This window comes from Pseudophryne corroboree, chromosome 1 (genome assembly GCF_028390025.1).
Source record: "Pseudophryne corroboree isolate aPseCor3 chromosome 1, aPseCor3.hap2, whole genome shotgun sequence".
Taxonomy (NCBI): domain Eukaryota; kingdom Metazoa; phylum Chordata; class Amphibia; order Anura; family Myobatrachidae; genus Pseudophryne; species Pseudophryne corroboree.
The window spans coordinates 1,006,371,642-1,006,398,636 of record NC_086444.1 but is presented as its reverse complement, the minus strand read 5'-3'; the positions used below and the strand labels follow the sequence as shown (position 1 = coordinate 1,006,398,636).

The 26,995-nt window shown below is 36.3% G+C and overlaps 8 non-coding genes across 8 annotated transcripts; 7 read left to right on the top strand and 1 right to left on the bottom strand.

The window, feature by feature from the left end:
• Positions 1–3,898: 3,898 nt before the first annotated feature.
• On the top strand, positions 3,899–3,970 carry TRNAC-GCA (transfer RNA cysteine (anticodon GCA)). The gene has a single exon. It is a non-coding gene; the product is annotated as a tRNA-Cys (tRNA).
• A 3,240-nt stretch (positions 3,971–7,210) lies between these two features.
• TRNAC-GCA (transfer RNA cysteine (anticodon GCA)) lies at positions 7,211–7,282 on the top strand. Its single transcript has one exon. It is a non-coding gene; the product is annotated as a tRNA-Cys (tRNA).
• Positions 7,283–9,412: 2,130 nt separating this feature from the next.
• Positions 9,413–9,484, bottom strand: TRNAC-GCA (transfer RNA cysteine (anticodon GCA)). The gene has a single exon. It is a non-coding gene; the product is annotated as a tRNA-Cys (tRNA).
• Positions 9,485–16,886: 7,402 nt separating this feature from the next.
• Positions 16,887–16,958, top strand: TRNAC-GCA (transfer RNA cysteine (anticodon GCA)). The gene has a single exon. It is a non-coding gene; the product is annotated as a tRNA-Cys (tRNA).
• Positions 16,959–17,716: 758 nt separating this feature from the next.
• Positions 17,717–17,788, top strand: TRNAC-GCA (transfer RNA cysteine (anticodon GCA)). Its single transcript has one exon. It is a non-coding gene; the product is annotated as a tRNA-Cys (tRNA).
• A 4,321-nt stretch (positions 17,789–22,109) lies between these two features.
• TRNAC-GCA (transfer RNA cysteine (anticodon GCA)) lies at positions 22,110–22,181 on the top strand. Its single transcript has one exon. It is a non-coding gene; the product is annotated as a tRNA-Cys (tRNA).
• A 3,230-nt stretch (positions 22,182–25,411) lies between these two features.
• Positions 25,412–25,483, top strand: TRNAG-CCC (transfer RNA glycine (anticodon CCC)). Its single transcript has one exon. It is a non-coding gene; the product is annotated as a tRNA-Gly (tRNA).
• Positions 25,484–26,239: 756 nt separating this feature from the next.
• Positions 26,240–26,311, top strand: TRNAC-GCA (transfer RNA cysteine (anticodon GCA)). Its single transcript has one exon. It is a non-coding gene; the product is annotated as a tRNA-Cys (tRNA).
• The last annotated feature ends 684 nt before the right edge of the window (positions 26,312–26,995 follow it).

Genomic DNA, 26,995 nt, shown 5'->3' with positions numbered 1-26,995 from the left:
TATACTCGTAACTAGTATGTATGTATAAAGAAAGAAAAAAAAACCACAGTTAGGTGGTATATACAATTATGGACGGGCTGCCGAGTGCCGACACAGAGGTAGCCACAGCCGTGAACTACCGCACTGTACTGTGTCTGCTGCTAATATATAGACTGGTTGATAAAGAGATAGTATACTCGTAACTAGTATGTATGTATAAAGAAAGAAAAAAAAACCACGGTTAGGTGGTATATACAATTATGGACGGGCTGCCGAGTGCCGACACAGAGGTAGCCACAGCCGTGAACTACCGCACTGTACTGTGTCTGCTGCTAATATATAGACTGGTTGATAAAGAGATAGTATACTCGTAACTAGTATGTATGTATAAAGAAAGAAAAAAAAACCACGGTTAGGTGGTATATACAATTATGGACTGGCTGCCGAGTGCCGACACAGAGGTAGCCACAGCCGTGAACTACCGCACTGTACTGTGTCTGCTGCTAATATATAGACTGGTTGATAAAGAGATAGTATACTCGTAACTAGTATGTTTGTATAAAGAAAGAAAAAAAAACCACGGTTAGGTGGTGTATACAATTATGGACGGGCTGCCGAGTGCCGACACAGAGGTAGCCACAGCCGTGAACTACCGCACTGTACTGTGTCTGCTGCTAATATATAGACTGGTTGATAAAGAGATAGTATACTCGTAACTAGTATGTATGTATAAAGAAAGAAAAAAAAACCACGGTTAGGTGGTATATACAATTATGGACGGGCTGCCGAGTGCCGACACAGAGGTAGCCACAGCCGTGAACTACCGCACTGTACTGTGTCTGCTGCTAATATATAGACTGGTTGATAAAGAGATAGTATACTCGTAACTAGTATGTATGTATAAAGAAAGAAAAAAAAACCACGGTTAGGTGGTATATACAATTATGGACGGGCTGCCGAGTGCCGACACAGAGGTAGCCACAGCCGTGAACTACCGCACTGTACTGTGTCTGCTGCTAATATATAGACTGGTTGATAAAGAGATAGTATACTCGTAACTAGTATGTATGTATAAAGAAAGAAAAAAAAACCACGGTTAGGTGGTATATACAATTATGGACGGGCTGCCGAGTGCCGACACAGAGGTAGCCACAGCCGTGAACTACCGCACTGTACTGTGTCTGCTGCTAATATAGACTTGTTGATAAAGAGATAGTATACTACTAATATTATATATACTGGTGGTCAGGTCACTGGTCACTAGTCACACTGGCAGTGGCACTCCTGCAGCAAAAGTGTGCACTGTTTTAATATAATATTATGTACTCCTGGCTCCTGCTATAACCTATAACTGGCACTGCAGTAGTGCTCCCCAGTCTCCCCCACAATTATAAGCTGTGTGAGCTGAGCAGTCAGACAGATATATAATATATATTATATAGATGATGCAGCACACTGGCCTGAGCCTGAGCAGTGCACACAGATATGGTATGTGACTGACTGAGTCACTGTGTGTATCGCTTTTTTCAGGCAGAGAACGGATATATTAAATAAACTGCACTGTCTGTCTGGTGGTCACTCACTATATAATATATTATGTACTCCTGGCTCCTGCTATAACCTATAACTGGCACTGCAGTAGTGCTCCCCAGTCTCCCCCACAATTATAAGCTGTGTGAGCTGAGCAGTCAGACAGATATATATAATATTATATATAGATAATAGATGATGCAGCACACTGGCCTGAGCCTGAGCAGTGCACACAGATATGGTATGTGACTGAGTCACTGTGTGCTGTGTATCGCTTTTTTCAGGCAGAGAACGGATTATAAATAAAACTGGTGGTCACTATCAGCAAAACTCTGCACTGTACTGAGTACTCCTAATGCTCCCCAAAATTAGTAAATCAAGTGTCTCTCTAATCTATTCTAAACGGAGAGGACGCCAGCCACGTCCTCTCCCTATCAATCTCAATGCACGTGTGAAAATGGCGGCGACGCGCGGCTCCTTATATAGAATCCGAGTCTCGCGATAGAATCCGAGCCTCGCGAGATTCCGACAGCGTCATGATGATGTTCGGGCGCGCTCGGGTTAACCGAGCAAGGCGGGAAGATCCGAGTCGCTCGGACCCGTGAAAAAAAACATGAAGTTCTGGCGGGTTCGGATTCAGAGAAACCGAACCCGCTCATCTCTACAAGAAATACAGTACAGTAACCTTTACATCAAGGCTGCAATGTGTATGGTCTTATAGTTAGAAAGACCAGGGGGTATAAATCAGTTGATGAGCATTCGAGTGCATGTCGAGAGGTCCCTGGTTCAAATCCGGGTGCCCCCTATTACTTGCTTTTAATGTATAGCATCACTTTGCAGTCTATACCTCGTTTGGGACTCAAGTAATGTAAAAACATACTCAAGTGGCAGTCAGGTAACAAAAAATGTTGAAATGTCAACTTAATACTTTACCTCAGGAAAGTACAGTATCAGTGGCAGTTTTTTACAGCTACTTTTGATAGAGAATTATACAGCATTAAATAACTGTACATGAAGGATGAATGCTTTATTCCTAACTAACTTTGATAAATAAGGGAGTATTGGGCATTAACATGGCAGAATTCAAAATTATTTGGTACAGCCATGTTTTCAACTACGACTGATTTTGCAATTAGTCCGTAAGGCATACATGCATTCAGAACATCTGAGCCCACTGATCCAAAATTCAAATATTTTATTTTCTTAGCAAAAATGTACCATGATAAAATAGTTTTCAGAAATAATTAATATTGGTTTGGTAACAATTTGTATTTTAGATCAGTTTTGCTTCCAATAAACAATGTCACAACTGGATTTCAATAAATCCTACTCTGACTAGCACTAACTATAGTGGAACTTTAGGATGATCAAAGATTCTTTTTGAGCATGCTCACAGATTATACCTGCAGTATGTGAACTCTCTATTTATGCCCTGACTAATAACTCCAAAGCATTACCATAAAGAAACAGACTCATCTTCACCTCCTGCAGGACAAGAAATACAGTACAGTAACCTTTACATCAAGGCTGCAATGTGTATGGTCTTATAGTTAGAAAGACCAGGGGGTATAAATCAGTTGTTGAGCATTTGAGTGCATGTCTAGAGGTCCCTGGTTCAAATCCAGGTGCCCCTATTACTTGCTTTTAATGTATAGCATCACTTTGCAGTCTATACCTCGTTTGGGACTCAAGTAATGTAAAAACATACTCAAGTGGCAGTCAGGCAACAAAAAATGTTGACATTTCAACTTAATACTTTACCTCAGGAAAGTACAGTATCAGTGGCAGGTTTTTACAGCTACTTTTGATAGAGAATTATACAGCATTAAATAACTGTACATGAAGGATGAATGCTTTATTCCTAACTAACTTTGATAAATAAGGGAGTATTGGGCATTAACATGGCAGAATTCAAAATTATTTGGTACAGCCATGTTTTCAACTCCGACTGATTTTGCAATTAGTCCGTAAGGCATACATGCATTCAGAACATCTGAGCCCACTGACCCAAAATTCAAATATTTTATTTTCTTAGCAAAAATGTACCATGATAAAATAGTTTTCAGAAATTATTAATATTGGTTTGGTAACAATTTGTATTTTAGATCAGTTTTGCTTCCAATAAACAATGTCACAACTGGATTTCAATAAATCCTACTCTGACTAGCACTAACTATAGTGGAACTTTAGGATGATCAAAGTTTCTTTTTGAGCATGCTCACAGATTATACCTGCAGTATGTGAACTCTCTATTTATGCCCTGACTAATAACTCCAAAGCATTACCATAAAGAAACAGACTCATCTTCACCTCCTGCAGGACAAGAAATACAGTACAGTAACCTTTACATCAAGGCTGCAATGTGTATGTGCTTGTAATGAGAAAGGGCAGGGGTATATCTCAGTGGTAGAGCATTCGACTGCAGATCGAGAGGTCCCTGGTTCAAATCCGGGTGCCCCCTATTACTTGCTTTTAATGTATAGCATCACTTTGCAGTCTATACCTCGTTTGGGACTCAAGTAATGTAAAAACATACTCAAGTGGCAGTCAGGCAACAAAAAATGTTGACATTTCAACTTAATACTTTACCTCAGGAAAGTACAGTATCAGTGGCAGGTTTTTACAGCTACTTTTGATAGAGAATTATACAGCATTAAATAACTGTACATGAAGGATGAATGCTTTATTCCTAACTAACTTTGATAAATAAGGGAGTATTGGGCATTAACATGGCAGAATTCAAAATTATTTGGTACAGCCATGTTTTCAACTACGACTGATTTTGCAATTAGTCCGTAAGGCATACATGCATTCAGAACATCTGAGCCTACTGATCCACAATTCAAATATTTTATTTTCTTAGCAAAAATGTACCATGATAAAATAGTTTTCAGAAATTATTAATATTGGTTTGGTAACAATTTGTATTTTAGATCAGTTTTGCTTCCAATAAACAATGTCACAACTGGATTTCAATAAATCCTACTCTGACTAGCACTAACTATAGTGGAACTTTAGGATGATCAAAGTTTCTTTTTGAGCATGCTCACAGATTATACCTGCAGTATGTGAACTCTCTATTTATGCCCTGACTAATAACTCCAAAGCATTACCATAAAGAAACAGACTCATCTTCACCTCCTGCAGGACGAGAAATACAGTACAGTAACCTTTACATCAAGGCTGCAATGTGTATGGTCTTATAGTTGGAAAGACCAGGGGGTATAAATCAGTTGTTGAGCATTTGAGTGCATGTCTAGAGGTCCCTGGTTCAAATCCAGGTGCCCCCTATAATTTGCTTTTAATGTATAGCGTCCCTTTGCAGTCTATACCTCGTTTGGGACTCAAGTAATGTAAAAACATACTCAAGTGGCAGTCAGGCAACAAAAAATGTTGACATTTCAACTTAATACTTTACCTCAGGAAAGTACAGTATCAGTGGCAGGTTTTTACAGCTACTTTTGATAGAGAATTATACAGCATTAAATAACTGTACATGAAGGATGAATGCTTTATTCCTAACTAACTTTGATAAATAAGGGAGTATTGGGCATTAACATGGCAGAATTCAAAATTATTTGGTACAGCCATGTTTTCAACTACGACTGATTTTGCAATTAGTCCGTAAGGCATACATGCATTCAGAACATCTGAGCCTACTGATCCACAATTCAAATATTTTATTTTCTTAGCAAAAATGTACCATGATAAAATAGTTTTCAGAAATTATTAATATTGGTTTGGTAACAATTTGTATTTTAGATCAGTTTTGCTTCCAATAAACAATGTCACAACTGGATTTCAATAAATCCTACTCTGACTAGCACTAACTATAGTGGAACTTTAGGATGATCAAAGTTTCTTTTTGAGCATGCTCACAGATTATACCTGCAGTATGTGAACTCTCTATTTATGCCCTGACTAATAACTCCAAAGCTTTACCATAAAGAAACAGACTCATCTTCACCTCCTGCAGGACAAGAAATACAGTACAGTAACCTTTACATCAAGGCTGCAATGTGTATGGTCTTATAGTTAGAAAGACCAGGGGGTATAAATCAGTTGTTGAGCATTTGAGTGCATGTCGAGAGGTCCCTGGTTCAAATCCAGGTGCCCCTATAATTTGCTTTTAATGTATAGCGTCCCTTTGCAGTCTATACCTCGTTTGGGACTCAAGTAATGTAAAACATACTCAAGTGGCAGTCAGGTAACAAAAAATGTTGAAATGTCAACTTAATACTTTACCTCAGGAAAGTACAGTATCAGTGGCAGTTTTTTACAGCTACTTTTGATAGAGAATTATACAGCATTAAATAACTGTACATGAAGGATGAATGCTTTATTCCTAACTAACTTTGATAAATAAGGGAGTATTGGGCATTAACATGGCAGAATTCAAAATTATTTGGTACAGCCATGTTTTCAACTACGACTGATTTTGCAATTAGTCCGTAAGGCATACATGCATTCAGAACATCTGAGCCCACTGATCCAAAATTCAAATATTTTATTTTCTTAGCAAAAATGTACCATGATAAAATAGTTTTCAGAAATAATTAATATTGGTTTGGTAACAATTTGTATTTTAGATCAGTTTTGCTTCCAATAAACAATGTCACAACTGGATTTCAATAAATCCTACTCTGACTAGCACTAACTATAGTGGAACTTTAGGATGATCAAAGTTTCTTTTTGAGCATGCTCACAGATTATACCTGCAGTATGTGAACTCTCTATTTATGCCCTGACTAATAACTCCAAAGCATTACCATAAAGAAACAGACTCATCTTCACCTCCTGCAGGACAAGAAATACAGTACAGTAACCTTTACATCAAGGCTGCAATGTGTATGGTCTTATAGTTAGAAAGACCAGGGGGTATAAATCAGTTGTTGAGCATTTGAGTGCATGTCGAGAGGTCCCTGGTTCAAATCCAGGTGCCCCTATAATTTGCTTTTAATGTATAGCATCACTTTGCAGTCTATACCTCGTTTGGGACTCAAGTAATGTAAAAACATACTCAAGTGGCAGTCAGGCAACAAAAAATGTTGACATTTCAACTTAATACTTTACCTCAGGAAAGTACAGTATCAGTGGCAGGTTTTTACAGCTACTTTTGATAGAGAATTATACAGCATTAAATAACTGTACATGAAGGATGAATGCTTTATTCCTAACTAACTTTGATAAATAAGGGAGTATTGGGCATTAACATGGCAGAATTCAAAATTATTTGGTACAGCCATGTTTTCAACTCCGACTGATTTTGCAATTAGTCCGTAAGGCATACATGCATTCAGAACATCTGAGCCCACTGACCCAAAATTCAAATATTTTATTTTCTTAGCAAAAATGTACCATGATAAAATAGTTTTCAGAAATTATTAATATTGGTTTGGTAACAATTTGTATTTTAGATCAGTTTTGCTTCCAATAAACAATGTCACAACTGAATTTCAATAAATCCTACTCTGACTAGCACTAACTATAGTGGAACTTTAGGATGATCAAAGTTTCTTTTTGAGCATGCTCACAGATTATACCTGCAGTATGTGAACTCTCTATTTATGCCCAGACTAATAACTCCAAAGCATTACCATAAAGAAACAGACTCATCTTCACCTCCTGCAGGACAAGAAATACAGTACAGTAACCTTTACATCAAGGCTGCAATGTGTATGTGCTTGTAATGAGAAAGGGCAGGGGTATATCTCAGTGGTAGAGCATTCGACTGCAGATCGAGAGGTCCCTGGTTCAAATCCGGGTGCCCCCTATTACTTGCTTTTAATGTATAGCATCACTTTGCAGTCTATACCTCGTTTGGGACTCAAGTAATGTAAAAACATACTCAAGTGGCAGTCAGGCAACAAAAAATGTTGAAATGTCAACTTAATACTTTACCTCAGGAAAGTACAGTATCAGTGGCAGGTTTTTACAGCTACTTTTGATAGAGAATTATACAGCATTAAATAACTGTACATGAAGGATGAATGCTTTATTCCTAACTAACTTTGATAAATAAGGGAGTATTGGGCATTAACATGGCAGAATTCAAAATTATTTGGTACAGCCATGTTTTCAACTATGACTGATTTTGCAATTAGTCCGTAAGGCATACATGCATTCAGAACATCTGAGCCCACTGATCCAAAATTCAAATATTTTATTTTCTTAGCAAAAATGTACCATGATAAAATAGTTTTCAGAAATTATTAATATTGGTTTGGTAACAATTTGTATTTTAGATCAGTTTTGCTTCCAATAAACAATGTCACAACTGGATTTCAATAAATCCTACTCTGACTAGCACTAACTATAGTGGAACTTTAGGATGATCAAAGTTTCTTTTTGAGCATGCTCACAGATTATACCTGCAGTATGTGAACTCTCTATTTATGCCCTGACTAATAACTCCAAAGCATTACCAAAAAGAAACAGACTCATCTTCACCTCCTGCAGGACAAGAAATACAGTACAGTAACCTTTACATCAAGGCTGCAATGTGTATGGTCTTATAGTTAGAAAGACCAGGGGGTATAAATCAGTTGTTGAGCATTTGAGTGCATGTCGAGAGGTCCCTGGTTGAAATCCGGGTGCCCCCTATAATTTGCTTTTAATGTATAGTGTCCCTTTGCAGTCTATACCTCGTTTGGGACTCAAGTAATGTAAAAACATACTCAAGTGGCAGTCAGGCAACAAAAAATATTGACATTTCAACTTCTGAATGCATGTATGCCTTACGGACTAATTGCAAAATCAGTCGGAGTTGAAAACATGGCTGTACCAAATAATTTTGAATTCTGCCATGTTAATGCCCAATACTCCCTTATTTATCAAAGTTAGTTAGGAATAAAGCATTCATCCTTCATGTACAGTTATTTAATGCTGTATAATTCTCTATCAAAAGTAGCTGTAAAAACCTGCCACCGATACTGTACTTTCCTGAGGTAAAGTATTAAATTGAAATGTCAACATTTTTTGTTGCCTGACTGCCACTTGAGTATGTTTTTACATTACTTGAGTCCCAAACGAGGTAAAGACTGCAAATGGACGCTATACATTAAAAGCAAATTATAGGGGCACCTGGATTTGAACCAGGGACCTCTCGACATGCACTCGAATGCTCAACAACTGATTTATACCCCCTGGTCTTTCTAACTATAAGACCATACACATTGCAGCCTTGATGTAAAGGTTACTGTACTGTATTTCTTGTCCTGCAGGAGGTGAAGATGAGTCTGTTTCTTTATGGTAATGCTTTGGAGTTATTAGTCAAGGCATAAATAGAGAGTTCACATACTGCAGGTATAATCTGTGAGCATGCTCAAAAAGAAACTTTGATCATCCTAAAGTTCCACTATAGTTAGTGCTAGTCAGAGTAGGATTTATTGAAATCCAGTTGTGACATTGTTTATTGGAAGCAAAACTGATCTAAAATACAAATTGTTACCAAACCAATATTAATAATTTCTGAAAACTATTTTATCATGGTACATTTTTGCTAAGAAAATAAAATATTTAAATTTTGGATCAGTGGGCTCAGATGTTCTGAATGCATGTATGCCTTACGGACTAATTGCAAAATCAGTCGAAGTTGAAAACATGGCTGTACCAAATAATTTTGAATTCTGCCATGTTAATGCCCAATACTCCCTTATTTATCAAAGTTAGTTAGGAATAAAGCATTCATCCTTCATGTACAGTTATTTAATGCTGTATAATTCTCTATCAAAAGTAGCTGTAAAAACCTGCCACTGATACTGTACTTTCCTGAGGTAAAGTATTAAGTTGACATTTCAACATTTTTTGTTGCCTGACTGCCACTTGAGTATGTTTTTACATTACTTGAGTCCCAAACGAGGTATAGACTGCAAAGTGATGCTATACATTAAAAGCAAGTAATAGGGGGCACCCGGATTTGAACCAGGGACCTCTCGATCTGCAGTTGAATGCTCTACCACTGAGATATACCCCTGCCCTTTCTCATTACAAGCACATACACATTGCAGCCTTGATGTAAAGGTTACTGTACTGTATTTCTTGTCCTGCAGGAGGTGAAGATAAGTCTGTTTCTTTATGGTAATGCTTTGGAGTTATTAGTCAGGGCATAAATAGAGAGTTCACATACTGCAGGTATAATCTGTGAGCATGCTCAAAAAGAAACTTTGATCATCCTAAAGTTCCACTATAGTTAGTGCTAGTCAGAGTAGGATTTATTGAAATCCAGTTGTGACATTGTTTATTGAAGCAAAACTGATCTAAAATACAAATTGTTACCAAACCAATATTAATAATTTCTGAAAACTATTTTATCATGGTACATTTTTGCTAAGAAAATAAAATATTTGAATTTTGGGTCAGTGGGCTCAGATGTTCTGAATGCATGTATGCCTTATGGACTAATTGCAAAATCAGTCGTAGTTGAAAACATGGCTGTACCAAATAATTTTGAATTCTGCCATGTTAATGCCCAATACTCCCTTATTTATCAAAGTTAGTTAGGAATAAAGCATTCATCCTTCATGTACAGTTATTTAATGCTGTATAATTCTCTATCAAAAGTAGATGTAAAAACCTGCCACTGATACTGTACTTTCCTGAGGTAAAGTATTAAGTTGACATTTCAACATTTTTTGTTGCCTGACTGCCACTTGAGTATGTTTTTACATTACTTGAGTCCCAAACGGGGTATAGACTGCAAAGTGATGCTATACATTAAAAGCAAGTAATAGGGGCACCTGGATTTGAACCAGGGACCTCTAGACATGCACTCAAATGCTCAACAACTGATTTATACCCCCTGGTCTTTCTAACTATAAGACCATACACATTGCAGCCTTGATGTAAAGGTTACTGTACTGTATTTCTTGTCCTGCAGGAGGTGAAGATGAGTCTGTTTCTTTATGGTAATGCTTTGGAGTTATTAGTCAGGGCATAAATAGAGAGTTCACATACTGCAGGTATAATCTGTGAGCATGCTCAAAAAGAAACTTTGATCATCCTAAAGTTCCACTATAGTTAGTGCTAGTCAGAGTAGGATTTATTGAAATCCAGTTGTGACATTGTTTATTGGAAGCAAAACTGATCTAAAATACAAATTGTTACCAAACCAATATTAATAATTTCTGAAAACTATTTTATCATGGTACATTTTTGATAAGAAAATAAAATATTTGAATTTTGGATCAGTGGGCTCAGATGTTCTGAATGCATGTATGCCTTACGGACTAATTGCAAAATCAGTCGCAGTTGAAAACATGGCTGTACCAAATAATTTTGAATTCTGCCATGTTAATGCCCAATACTCCCTTATTTATCAAAGTTAGTTAGGAATAAAGCATTCATCCTTCATGTACAGTTATTTAATGCTGTATAATTCTCTATCAAAAGTAGCTGTAAAAAACTGCCACTGATACTGTACTTTCCTGAGGTAAAGTATTAAGTTGACATTTCAACATTTTTTGTTGCCTGACTGCCACTTGAGTATGTTTTTACATTACTTGAGTCCCAAACGAGGTATAGACTGCAAAGTGATGCTATACATTAAAAGCAAGTAATAGGGGGCACCCGGATTTGAACCAGGGACCTCTCGACATGCACTCGAATGCTCAACAACTGATTTAAACCCCCTGGTCTTTCTAACTATAAGACCATACACATTGCAGCCTTGATGTAAAGGTTACTGTACTGTATTTCTTGTCCTGCAGGAGGTGAAGATGAGTCTGTTTCTTTATGGTAAAGCTTTGGAGTTATTAGTCAGGGCATAAATAGAGAGTTCACATACTGCAGGTATAATCTGTGAGCATGCTCAAAAAGAAACTTTGATCATCCTAAAGTTCCACTATAGTTAGTGCTAGTCAGAGTAGGATTTATTGAAATCCAGTTGTGACATTGTTTATTGGAAGCAAAACTGATCTAAAATACAAATTGTTACCAAACCAATATTAATAATTTCTGAAAACTATTTTATCATGGTACATTTTTGCTAAGAAAATAAAATATTTGAATTGTGGATCAGTGGGCTCAGATGTTCTGAATGCATGTATGCCTTACGGACTAATTGCAAAATCAGTCGTAGTTGAAAACATGGCTGTACCAAATTATTTTGAATTCTGCCATGTTAATGCCCAATACTCCCTTATTTATCAAAGTTAGTTAGGAATAAAGCATTCATCCTTCATGTACAGTTATTTAATGCTGTATAATTCTCTATCAAAAGTAGCTGTAAAAACCTGCCACTGATACTGTACTTTCCTGAGGTAAAGTATTAAGTTGAAATGTCAACATTTTTTGTTGCCTGACTGCCACTTGAGTATGTTTTTACATTACTTGAGTCCCAAACGAGGTATAGACTGCAAAGGGACGCTATACATTAAAAGCAAATTATAGGGGGCACCTGGATTTGAACCAGGGACCTCTAGACATGCACTCAAATGCTCAACAACTAATTTATACCCCCTGGTCTTTCCAACTATAAGACCATACACATTGCAGCCTTGATGTAAAGGTTACTGTACTGTATTTCTTGTCCTGCAGGAGGTGAAGATGAGTCTGTTTCTTTATGGTAAAGCTTTGGAGTTATTAGTCAGGGCATAAATAGAGAGTTCACATACTGCAGGTATAATCTGTGAGCATGCTCAAAAAGAAACTTTGATCATCCTAAAGTTCCACTATAGTTAGTGCTAGTCAGAGTAGGATTTATTGAAATCCAGTTGTGACATTGTTTATTGGAAGCAAAACTGATCTAAAATACAAATTGTTACCAAACCAATATTAATAATTTCTGAAAACTATTTTATCATGGTACATTTTTGCTAAGAAAATAAAATATTTGAATTGTGGATCAGTGGGCTCAGATGTTCTGAATGCATGTATGCCTTACGGACTAATTGCAAAATCAGTCGTAGTTGAAAACATGGCTGTACTAAATAATTTTGAATTCTGCCATGTTAATGCCCAATACTCCCTTATTTATCAAAGTTAGTTAGGAATAAAGCATTCATCCTTCATGTACAGTTATTTAATGCTGTATAATTCTCTATCAAAAGTAGCTGTAAAAACCTGCCACTGATACTGTACTTTCCTGAGGTAAAGTATTAAGTTGAAATGTCAAAATTTTTTGTTGCCTGACTGCCACTTGAGTATGTTTTTACATTACTTGAGTCCCAAACGAGGTATAGACTGCAAAGGGACGCTATACATTAAAAGCAAATTATAGGGGGCACCTGGATTTGAACCAGGGACCTCTAGACATGCACTCAAATGCTCAACAACTGATTTATACCCCCTGGTCTTTCCAACTATAAGACCATACACATTGCAGCCTTGATGTAAAGGTTACTGTACTGTATTTCTTGTCCTGCAGGAGGTGAAGATGAGTCTGTTTCTTTATGGTAATGCTTTGGAGTTATTAGTCAGGGCATAAATAGAGAGTTTACATACTGCAGGTATAATCTGTGAGCATGCTCAAAAAGAAACTTTGATCATCCTAAAGTTCCACTATAGTTAGTGCTAGTCAGAGTAGGATTTATTGAAATCCAGTTGTGACATTGTTTATTGGAAGCAAAACTGATCTAAAATACAAATTGTTACCAAACCAATATTAATAATTTCTGAAAACTATTTTATCATGGTACATTTTTGATAAGAAAATAAAATATTTGAATTTTGGATCAGTGGGCTCAGATGTTCTGAATGCATGTATGCCTTATGGACTAATTGCAAAATCAGTCGTAGTTGAAAACATGGCTGTACCAAATAATTTTGAATTCTGCCATGTTAATGCCCAATACTCCCTTATTTATCAAAGTTAGTTAGGAATAAAGCATTCATCCTTCATGTACAGTTATTTAATGCTGTATAATTCTCTATCAAAAGTAGCTGTAAAAAACTGCCACTGATACTGTACTTTCCTGAGGTAAAGTATTAAGTTGACATTTCAACATTTTTTGTTGCCTGACTGCCACTTGAGTATGTTTTTACATTACTTGAGTCCCAAACGAGGTATAGACTGCAAAGTGATGCTATACATTAAAAGCAAGTAATAGGGGGCACCCGGATTTGAACCAGGGACCTCTCGACATGCACTCGAATGCTCAACAACTGATTTATACCCCCTGGTCTTTCTAACTATAAGACCATACACATTGCAGCCTTGATGTAAAGGTTACTGTACTGTATTTCTTGTCCTGCAGGAGGTGAAGATGAGTCTGTTTCTTTATGGTAAAGCTTTGGAGTTATTAGTCAGGGCATAAATAGAGAGTTCACATACTGCAGGTATAATCTGTGAGCATGCTCAAAAAGAAACTTTGATCATCCTAAAGTTCCACTATAGTTAGTGCTAGTCAGAGTAGGATTTATTGAAATCCAGTTGTGACATTGTTTATTGGAAGCAAAACTGATCTAAAATACAAATTGTTACCAAACCAATATTAATAATTTCTGAAAACTATTTTATCATGGTACATTTTTGCTAAGAAAATAAAATATTTGAATTGTGGATCAGTGGGCTCAGATGTTCTGAATGCATGTATGCCTTACGGACTAATTGCAAAATCAGTCGTAGTTGAAAACATGGCTGTACCAAATAATTTTGAATTCTGCCACGTTAATGCCCAATACTCCCTTATTTATCAAAGTTAGTTAGGAATAAAGCATTCATCCTTCATGTACAGTTATTTAATGCTGTATAATTCTCTATCAAAAGTAGCTGTAAAAACCTGCCACTGATACTGTACTTTCCTGAGGTAAAGTATTAAGTTGAAATGTCAACATTTTTTGTTGCCTGACTGCCACTTGAGTATGTTTTTACATTACTTGAGTCCCAAACGAGGTATAGACTGCAAAGGGATGCTATACATTAAAAGCAAATTATAGGGGGCACCTGGATTTGAACCAGGGACCTCTAGACATGCACTCAAATGCTCAACAACTAATTTATACCCCCTGGTCTTTCCAACTATAAGACCATACACATTGCAGCCTTGATGTAAAGGTTACTGTACTGTATTTCTTGTCCTGCAGGAGGTGAAGATGAGTCTGTTTCTTTATGGTAAAGCTTTGGAGTTATTAGTCAGGGCATAAATAGAGAGTTCACATACTGCAGGTATAATCTGTGAGCATGCTCAAAAAGAAACTTTGATCATCCTAAAGTTCCACTATAGTTAGTGCTAGTCAGAGTAGGATTTATTGAAATCCAGTTGTGACATTGTTTATTGGAAGCAAAACTGATCTAAAATACAAATTGTTACCAAACCAATATTAATAATTTCTGAAAACTATTTTATCATGGTACATTTTTGCTAAGAAAATAAAATATTTGAATTGTGGATCAGTGGGCTCAGATGTTCTGAATGCATGTATGCCTTACGGACTAATTGCAAAATCAGTCGTAGTTGAAAACATGGCTGTACTAAATAATTTTGAATTCTGCCATGTTAATGCCCAATACTCCCTTATTTATCAAAGTTAGTTAGGAATAAAGCATTCATCCTTCATGTACAGTTATTTAATGCTGTATAATTCTCTATCAAAAGTAGCTGTAGAAACCTGCCACTGATACTGTACTTTCCTGAGGTAAAGTATTAAGTTGAAATGTCAACATTTTTTGTTGCCTGACTGCCACTTGAGTATGTTTTTACATTACTTGAGTCCCAAACGAGGTATAGACTGCAAAGGGACGCTATACATTAAAAGCAAATTATAGGGGGCACCTGGATTTGAACCAGGGACCTCTAGACATGCACTCAAATGCTCAACAACTGATTTAAACCCCCTGGTCTTTCCAACTATAAGACCATACACATTGCAGCCTTGATGTAAAGGTTACTGTACTGTATTTCTTGTCCTGCAGGAGGTGAAGATGAGTCTGTTTCTTTATGGTAATGCTTTGGAGTTATTAGTCAGGGCATAAATAGAGAGTTTACATACTGCAGGTATAATCTGTGAGCATGCTCAAAAAGAAACTTTGATCATCCTAAAGTTCCACTATAGTTAGTGCTAGTCAGAGTAGGATTTATTGAAATCCAGTTGTGACATTGTTTATTTGAAGCAAAACTGATCTAAAATACAAATTGTTACCAAACCAATATTATTTTTCAACTACGACTGATTTTGCAATTAGTCCGTAAGGCATACATGCATTCAGAACATCTGAGCCCACTGATCCAAAATTCAAATATTTTATTTTCTTAGCAAAAATGTACCATGATAAAATAGTTTTCAGAAATTATTAATATTGGTTTGGTAACAATTTGTATTTTAGATCAGTTTTGCTTCCATAAAACAATGTCACAACTGGATTTCAATTAATCCTACTCTGACTAGCACTAACTATAGTGGAACTTTAGGATGATCAAAGTTTCTTTTTGAGTAAGCTCACAGATTATACCTGCAGTAAGTGAACTCTCTATTTATGCCCTGACTAATAACTCCAAAGCATTACCATAAAGAAACAGACTCATCTTCACCTCATGCAGGACAAGAAATACAGTACAGTAACCTTTACATCAAGGCAGCAATGTGTATGGTCTTATAGTTAGAAAGACCAGGGGGTATAAATCAGTTGTTGAGCATTTGAGTGCATGTCGAGAGGTCCCTGGTTCAAATCCAGGTGCCCCCTATAATTTGCTTTTAATGTATAGTGTCCCTTTGCAGTCTATACCTCGTTTGGGACTCAAGTAATGTAAAAACATACTCAAGTGGCAGTCAGGCAACAAAAAATGTTGACATTTCAACTTAATACTTTACCTCAGGAAAGTACAGTATCAGTGGCAGGTTTTTACAGCTTCTTTTGATAGAGAATTATACAGGATAAAATAACTGTACATGAAGGATGAATGCTTTATTCCTAACTAACTTTGATAAATAAGGGAGTATTGGGCATTAACATGGCAGAATTCAAAATTATTTGGTACAGCCATGTTTTCAACTCCGACTGATTTTGCAATTAGTCCATAAGGCATACATGCATTCAGAACATCTGAGCCCACTGACCCAAAATTCAAATATTTTATTTTCTTAGCAAAAATGTACCATGATAAAATAGTTTTCAGAAATTATTAATATTGGTTTGGTAACAATTTGTATTTTAGATCAGTTTTGCTTCCATAAAACAATGTCACAACTGGATTTCAATAAATCCTACTCTGACTAGCACTAACTATAGTGGAACTTTAGGATGATCAAAGTTTCTTTTTGAGTAAGCTCACAGATTATACCTGCAGTAAGTGAACTCTCTATTTATGCCCTGACTAATAACTCCAAAGCATTACCATAAAGAAACAGACTCATCTTCACCTCCTGCAGGACAAGAAATACAGTACAGTAACCTTTACATCAAGGCTGCAATGTGTAAGTGCTTATAGCGAGAAAGAGCAGGGGGCATAGCTCAGTGGTAGAGCATTCGACTGCAGATCGAGATGTCCCTGGTTCAAATCCGGGTGTCCTCTATTACTTGCTTGTAATGTATAGCATCACTTTGCAGTCAATACTTCGTTTGGGACTCAAGTAATATAAAAACATACTCAAGTGGCAGTCAGGCAACAAAAAATGTTGAAATGTCAACTTAATACTTTACCTCAGGAAAGTACAGTATCAGTGGCAGGTTTTGACTGCTAATTTGATAGAGAATTATACAGGATAAAATAACTATACATGAAGGATGAATGCTTTATTCCTAACTAACTTTGATAAATAAGGGAGTATTGGGCATTAACATGGCAGAATTACAATTTTTTTGGTGCAGCCATGTTTTGAACTCATACTGATTTTGCAATTAGTCCATAAGGCATACATGCATTCATAACATCTGAGCCTACTGACCTAAAAATAAAATATTTTATTTTATTACCAAAATGTATCTCAATCAGTTAGTTTTCAGAAACTATTAATATTGGTTTAGTGACAATTTGTATTTTAGTTCTCTTTGGCTTCCATAAAACAATGTCACAACTGGATTTCAATATATACTACTCCTCTGACTAGCACGAACAATAGTGGAGCTTTAGGATGATCAAAGTTTCTTTTTAAACATGCTCACAGATTATACCTACAGTATGTAAACTCTCTATTTATGCCCTGACTAATAACTCCAAAGCATTACCATAAAGAAACAGACTCATCTTCACCTCCTGCAGGACAAGAAATACAGTACAGTTACCTTTACATCAAGGCTGCAATGTGTATGTGATTATAGTAAGAAAGAGCAGGGGGTATAGCTCAGTGGTAGAACATTCGACTGCAGATCGAGAGGTCCCTGGTTCAAATCCGGGTGCCCCCTATTACTTGCTTTTAATGTATAGCATCACTTTGCAGTCTATACCTCGTCTGGTACTCAAGTAATGTAAAAACATACTCAAGTGGTAGTCAATCAACAAAAAATGTTGAAATGTCAACTTAATACTTTACCTCAGGAAAGTACAGTATCAGTGGCAGGTTTTGACTGCTAATTTGATAGAGAATTATACAGGATAAAATCGCTATACATGAAGGATGAATGCTTTATTCCTAACTAACTTTGATAAATAAGGGAGTATTGGGCATTAACATTGCAGAATTACAATTTTTTTGGTGCAGCCATGTTTTGAATTTATACTGATTTTGCAATTAGTCCATAAGGCATACATGCATTCAGAACATCTGAGCCCACTGACCTAAAAATCAAATATTTTATTTTATTACCAAAATGTATCTCAATCAGTTAGTTTTCAGAAATTATTAATATTGGTTTAGTGACAATTTGTATTTTAGTTCTCTTTGGCTTTCATAAAACAATGTCACAACTGGATTTCAATATATACTACTCTGACTAGCACGAACAATAGTGGAGCTTTAGGATGATCAAAGTTTCTTTTTAAACATGCTCACAGATTATACCTACAGTATGTAAACTCTCTATTTATGCCCTGACTAATAACTCCAAACCTTTACCATAAAGAAACATACTCATCTTCTCCTCCTGCAGGACAAGAAATACAGTACAGTAACCTTTACATCAAGGCTGCAATGTGTATGGTCTTATAGTTAGAAAGACCAGGGGGTATAAATCAGTTGTTGAGCATTTGAGTGCATGTCGAGAGGTCCCTGGTTCAAATCCAGGTGCCCCCTATAATTTGCTTTTAATGTATAGCGTCCCTTTGCAGTCTATACCTTGTTTGGGACTCAAGTAATGTAAAAACATACTCAAGTGGCAGTCAGGCAACAAAAAATGTTGACATTTCAACTTAATACTTTACCTCAGGAAAGTACAGTATCAGTGGCAGGTTTTTACAGCTACTTTTGATAGAGAATTATACAGCATAAAATAACTGTACATGAAGGAATGAATGCTTTATTCCTAACTAACTTTGATAAATAAGGGAGTATTGGGCATTAACATGGCAGAATTCAAAATGATTTGGTACAGCCATGTTTTCAACTCCGACTGATTTTACAATTAGTCCATAAGGCTTACATGCATTCAGAACATCTGAGCCCACTGACCCAAAATTCTAATATTTTATTTTCTTAGCAAAAATGTACCATGATAAAATAGTTTTCAGAAATTATTAATATTGGTTTGGTAACAATTTGTATTTTAGATCAGTTTTGCTTCCATAAAACAATGTCACAACTGGATTTCAATTAATCCTACTCTGACTAGCACTAACTATAGTGGAACTTTAGGATGATCAAAGTTTCTTTTTGAGCATGCTCACAGATTATACCTGCAGTAATTGAACTCTCTATTTATGCCCTGACTAATAACTCCAAAGCATTACCATAAAGAAACAGACTCATCTTCACCTCCTGCAGGACAAGAAATACAGTAGAGTAACCTTTACATCAAGGCTGCAATGTGTATGGGCTTATAGTTTGAAAGAGCAGGGGGTATATCTCAGTGGTAGAGCATTCGACGGCAGATCGAGAGGTCCCTGGATCAAATCCGGGTGGCCATTAACATGGCAGAATTACTATTTTTTTGGTGCAGCCATGTTTTGAACTCTTTATTTATGCTTTAATAAATCCAAAGCATTACCATAAAGAAACAGACTCATCTTCACCTCCTGCAGGACAAGAAATACAGTACAGTAACCTTTACATCAAGGCTGCAAAGTGTATGTGCTTATAGCTAGAAAGAGCAGGTGGTATAGCTCAGTGGTAGAGTACTTGACTGCAGATCGAGATGTCGCTGGTTCAAATCCGGGTGCCCTCCTTTTACTTGCTTTTAATGTATAGCATCACTTTGCAGTCTATACCTCATTTGAGACTCAAGTAATGTAAAAACATACTCAAGTGGCAGTCAGGCAACAAAAAATTTTGAAATGTCAACTTAATACTTTACCTCAGGAAAGTACAGTATCAGTGGCAGGTTTTGACTGCTACTTTTGATAGAGAATTATACAGGATAAAATCACTATACATGAAGGATGAATGCTTTATTCCTAACTAACTTTGATAAATAAGGGTGTATTGGGCATTAACATGGCAGAATTACAATTTTTTTGGTGCAGCCATGTTTTGAACTCATACTGATTTTGCAATTAGTCCATAAGGCATACATGCATTCAAAACATCTGAGCCCAGTGACCTAAAAATCAAATATTTTATTTTATTACCAAAATGAACCACGATAAAATAGTTTTCAGAAATTATTAATATTGGTTTGGTAACAATTTGTATTTTAATTCACTTTTTCTTCCATAAAACAATGTCACAACTGGATTTCAATATATCCTACTCTGACTAGCACTAACTATAGTGGAACTTTAGGATGATCAAAGTTTCTTTTTAAACATGCTCACAGATTATACCTACAGTATGTAAACTCTATATTTATGCCCTGACAAATAACTCCAATTCTTTACCATAAAGAAACAGACTCATCTTCACCTTCTGCTGGACAAGAAATACAGTACAGTAACCTTTACATCAAGGCTGCAATGTGTATGTGCTTATAGTTAGAAAGAGCAGGGGGTATTGCTCAGTGGTAGAGCATTTGACTGCAGATCGAAAGGTCCCTGGTTCAAATCTGGGAAACCCCTATTACTTGCTTTTAATGTATAGCATCACTTTGCAGTCTATACCTCGTTTGGGACTCAAGTAATGTAAAAACATACTCAAGTGGCAGTCTGGCAACAAAAAATGTTGAAATGTCAACTTAATACTTTACCTCAGGAAAGTACAGTAGCAGTGGCAGGTTTTTACAGCTACTTTTGATAGAGAATAATACAGCATAAAATAACTGTACATGAAGGATGAATGCTTTATTCCTACCTAAGTTTGATAAATAAGGAAGTATTGGGCATTAACATGGCAGAATTCAAAATTATTTGGTACAGCCATGTTTTCAACTCCGACTGATTTTGCAATTAGTCCATAAGGCATACATGCATTCAGAACATCTGAGACCACTGACCCAAAAATCAAATATTTTCTTTTCTTAGCAAAAATGTACCATGATAAAATAGTTTTCAGAAATTATTAATATTGGTTTGGTAACAATTTGCTTTTTAGTTCAGTTTTTCTTCCATAAAACTATGTCACAACTGGATTTCAATATATCCTACTCTGACTAGCACTAACTATAGTGGAACTTTAGGATGATCAAAGTTTCTTTTTGAGCATGCTCACAGATTATACCTGCAGTCTGTGAACTCTCTGTTTATGCTCTTATAACTCCAAAGCATTTCCATAAAGAAACAGACTCATCTTCACCTCCTGCAGGACAAGTAATAAAATACAGTTTCCTTTACATCAAGGCTGCAATGTGTATGGGCTTACAGTTAGAAAGAGCAGGGGGTATATCTCAGTTTTTGAGCATTTGACTGCAGATCGAGAAGTCTCTGGTTCAAATCCGGGTGCCCCCTATTACTTGCTTTTAATGTATAGCATCACTTTGCAGTCTATACCTCGTTTGGGACTCAAGTAATGTAAAAACATACTCAAGTGGCAGTCAGGCAACAAAAAATGTTGAAATGTCAACTTAATACTTTACCTCATGAAAGTACAGTATCAGTGGCAGGTTTTGACTGCTACTTTTGATAGAGAATTATACAGGATAAAATCACTGTACATGAAGGATGAATGCTTTATTCCTAACTAACTTTGATAAATAAGGGAGTATTGGGCATTAACATGGCAGAATTCAAAATTATTTGGTACAGCCATGTTTTCAACTCCGACTGATTTTGCAATTAGTCCATAAGGCATACATGCATTCAGAACATCTGAGCCCACTGACCCAAAAATCAATTATTTTATTTTCTTAGCAAAAATGTACCATGATAAAATAGTTTTCAGAAATTATTAATATTGGTTTGGTAACAATTTGTATTTTAGTTCAGTTTTGCTTCCATAAAACAATGTCACAACTGGATTTCAATATATCCTACTCTGACTAGCACTATCTATAGTGGAACTTTAGGATGATCAAAGTTTCTATTTGAGCATGCTCACAGATTATACCTGCAGTATGTGAACTCTCTATTTATGCCCTAATAACCCCAAAGCCTTTCCATAAAGAAACAGACTCATCTTCACCTCCTGCAGGACAAGAAATACAGTACAGTAACCTGTACATCAAGGCTGCAATGTGTATGGGCTTCTAGTTAGAAAATGCAGGGGGTATATTTTAGTGGTAGAGCATTCGACTGCAGATCGAGAGGTCCCTGGTTCAAATCCGGGTGCCCCCTATTAATTGCTTTTAATGTATAACATCACTTTGCAGTCTATACCTCGTTTGTGACTCAAGTAATGTAAAAACATACTCAAGTGGCAGTCAGGCAACAAAAAATGTTGAAATGTCAACTTAATACTTTACCTCAGGAAAGTACAGTATCAGTGGCAGGTTTTGATTGCTACTTTTGATAGAGAATTATACAGGATAAAATCACTATACATGAAGGATGAATGCTTTATTCCTAACTAACTTTGATAAATAAGGAAGTATTGGGCATTAACATGGCAGAATTACAATTTTTTTGGTGCAGCCATGTTTTGAACTCATACTGATTTTGCAATTAGTCCATAAGGCATACATGCATTCAGAACATTTGAGCCCACTGACCTAAAAATCAAATATTTTATTTTATTACCAAAATGTATCTCGATCAGTTAGTTTTCAGAAATTATTAATATTGGTTTGGTAACAATTTGTATTTTAGTTCAGTTTTGCTTCCATAAAACAATGTCACAACTGGATTTCAATATATCCTACTCTGACTAGCACTAACTATAGTGAAACTTTAGGATGATCAAAGTTTCTTTTTGAGCATGCTCACAGATTATACCTGGAGTATGTGAACTCTCTATTTATGCCCTAACTAATAACTCCAAAGCATTACCATAAAGAAACAGACTCATCTTCACCTCCTGCAGGACAGGAAATACAGAAGAGTAACCTTTACATCAAGGCTGCAATGTGTTTGTGCTTATAGTCAGAAAGAGCAGGGGGTATAACTCAGTGGTAGAGCATTTGACTGCAGATTGAGAGGTCCCTGGTTCAAATCTGGATAACCCCTCCTACTTACTTTTACTGTATAGCATCACTTTGCAGTCTATACCTCGTTTGGGACTCAAGTAATGTAAAAACATACTCAAGTGGCAGGCAGGCAACAAAAAATGTTGAAATGTCAACTTAATACTTTACCTCAGGAAAGTACAGTATCAGTGGCAGGTTTTGACTGCTACTTTTGATAGAGAATTATACAGGAAAAATCACTATACATGAAGGATGAATGCTTTATTCCTAACTAACTTTGATAAATAAGGTAGTATTGGGCATTAACATGGCAGAATTCAAAATTATTTGGTACAGCCATGTTTTCAACTCCGACTAATTTTGCAATTAGTCAATAAGGCATACATGCATTCAGAACAACTGAGCCCACTGATCCAAAAATCAAATATTTTATTTTCTTAGCAACAATGTTCCACAATAAAATAGTTTTCAGATATAATTAATATTGGTTTGGTAACAATTTGTATTTTAGTTCAGTTTTGCTTCCATAAAACAACGTCACAAATGGATTTCAAAATATACTACTCTGACTAGCACTAACTATAGTGGAACTTTAGGATGATCAAAGTTTCTTTTTGAGCATGCTCACAGATTATACCTACAGTATGTAAACTCTCTATTTATGCCCTGACTAATAACTCCAAAGCATTACCATAAAGAAACAAACTCATCTTCACCTCCTGCAGGACAAGAAATACAGTACAGTAACCTTTACATCAAGGCTGCAATGTGTATGTGCTTATAGTTAGTAAGAGCAGGGAGTATAACTCAGTTGTAGAGCATTCGACTGCCGATCGAGAGGTCCCTGGTTCAAATCTGGGTGCCCCTATTAACTGCTTTTAATGTATAGCATCACTTTGCAGTCTATACCTCGTTTGGGACTCAAGTAATGTAAAAACATACTCAAGTGGCAGTCAGGCAACAAAAAATGTTGAAATGTCAACTTAATACTTTACCTCATGAAAGTACAGTATCAGTGGCAGGTTTTGACTGCTACTTTTGATAGAGAATTATACAGGATAAAATCACTGTACATGAAGGATGAATGCTTTATTCCTAACTAACTTTGATAAATAAGGGAGTATTGGGCATTAACATGGCAGAATTCAAAATTATTTGGTACAGCCATGTTTTCAACTCCGACTGATTTTGCAATTAGTCCATAAGGCATACATGCATTCAGTACATCTGAGCCCTCTGACCCAAAAATCAATTATTATTTTTTCTTAGCAAAAATGTACCACAATACAAAAGTTTTCAGAAATTATTAATATTGGTTTGGTAACAATTTGTATTTTAGTTTAGTTTTGCTTCCATAAAACAATGACACAAATTGATTTCAATATATCCTACTCTGACTAGCACTAACTATAGTGGAACTTTAGGATGATCAAAGTTTCTTTTTGAGCATGTTCACAGATTATACCTGCAGTATGTGAACTCTCTATTTATGCCCTGACTAATAACTCCAAAGCATTACCATAGAGAAACAGACTCATCTTCACCTCCTGCAGGACAAGAAATACAGTACAGTAACCTTTACATCAAGGCTGCAATGTGTATGGGCTTATAGTTAGAAAGAGCAGGGGGTATATCTCAGTGGCAGAGCATTCGACGGCAGATCGAGAGGTCCCTGGATCAAATCCGGGTGCCCCCCATTACTTGCTTTTAATGTATAGCATCACTTTGCAGTCTATACCTCGTTTGGGACTCAAGTAATATAAAAACATACTCAAGTGGCAGTCAGGCAACAAAAAATGTTGAAATGTCAACTTAATACTTTACCTCAGGAAAGTACAGTAGCATGTTTTTACAGCTACTTTTGATAGAGAATTATACAGCATAAAATAACTGTACATGAAGGATGAATGCTTTATTCCTAACTAACTTTGATAAATAAGGGAGTATTGGGCATTAACATGGCAGGATTCAAAATTATTTGGTACAGCCATGTTTTCAACTCCGACTGATTTTGCAATTAGTCCATAAGTCAAACATGCATTCAGTACATCTGAGCTCAGTGACCTAAAAATCAAATATTTTATTTTATTACCAAAATGTATCTTGATCATTTAGTTTTCAGAAATTATTAATATTGGTTTGGTAACAATTTGTATTTTAGTTCAGTTTTGCTTCCATAAAACAATGTCACAACTGCATTTCAATATATCCTACTCTGACTAGCACTATCTATAGTGGAACTTTAGGATGATCAAAGTTTCTTTTTGAGCATGCTCACAGATTATACCTGCAGTATGTGAACTCTCTGTTTATGCCCTAATAAATCCAAAGCATTACCATAAAGAAACAGACTCATCTTCACCTCCTGCAGGACAAGAAATACAGTACAGTAACCTTTACATCAAGGCTGCAATGTGTATGTGCTTATAGTTAGTAAGAGCAGGGAGTATAACTCAGTTGTAGAGCATTCGACTCCCAATCGAGAGGTCCCTGGTTCAAATCCGGGTGCCCCCTATTACTTCCTTTTAATGTATAGCATCACTTTGCAGTCTATACCTCGTTTGGGACTCAAGTAATGTAAAAACATACTCAAGTGGCAGTCAGGAAACAAAAAATGTTGAAATGTCAACTTAATACTTTACCTCAGGAAAGTACAGTATTAGTGGCAGGTTTTGACTGCTACTTTTGATAGAGAAATATACAGGATAAAATCTCTATACATGAAGGATGAATGCTTTATTCCTAACTAACTTTGATAAATAAGGGAGTATTGGGCATTAACATGGCAGAATTACAATTTTTTTGGTGCAGCCATGTTTTGAACTCATACTGATTTTGCAATTAGTCCATAAGGCATACATGCATTCAGAACATCTGAGCCCACTGACCTAAAAATCAAATATTTTATTTTATTACCAAAATGTATCTCGATCAGTTAGTTTTCAGAAATTATTAATATTGGTTTGGTAACAATTTGTATTTTAGTTCAGTTTTGCTTCCATAAAACAATGTCACAACTGGATTTCAATATATCCTACTCTGACTAGCACTAACTATAGTGGAACTTTAGGGTGATCAAAGTTTCTTTTTGAGCATGCTCACAGATTATACCTGCAGTATGTGAACTCTCTATTTATGCCCTGACTAATAACTCCAAAGCATTACCATAAAGAAACAGACTCATCTTCACCTCCTGCAGGACAGGAAATACAGTAGAGTAACCTTTACATCAAGGCTGCAATGTGTATGTGCTTATAGTTAGAGAGAGCAGGGGGTATAACTCAGTGGTTGAGCATTCGACTGCAGATCGAGAGGTCCCTGGTTCAAATCTGGGTGCTCCCTATTACTTGCATTTACTGTATAGCATCACTTTGCAGTCTATACCTTGTTTGGGACTCACGTAATGTAAACACTGATAAAGCTAATAATTTATCTTATAACATTCACTATATATTGGTAAGAGACTCAGTACGCAATGGGCGTACAGGGTACCGTAAAGGTACGCACTTAGCGTAGCAGACGCTAGCCCGTGGTCGAGACGCACGAGCGGCACGTTCGCTCACGGCTTACGCTGGGTATCGAGCACGCTATAAGCGGTCCGAGTACCGTAATGCTACGCTACTAGCGTAGCGGACGCTGTGCCCACAAGAGGAACACGAGCGGCGCAGACGCTCACAGGATGACACACAGTAAACCTTGTATGCAACACAATGTAACGCTGATTAACCTCTATTATGTAAAAGCTGCTTGAGCGATTGAGACACTCCGAATACCCTTAGCAACGTAATGATAAACACACAATACTTTGTAAGGTTCCAAAACCTTTATCTAGATGATTTTAGTATGTAAAAGGGGAAAACAGTTACAGCTTATACACTACAGCACTAACATAAACACCTAAACAAAATAACTGAACTTATACAATATACAACAGCGTAACAATAACAGAGAGAGAGAGAGAGAGTATGGCAAATACAAACAGAGAATAAGTTGGTTACAGAAAAAAACTTACACACTGGGGAATGA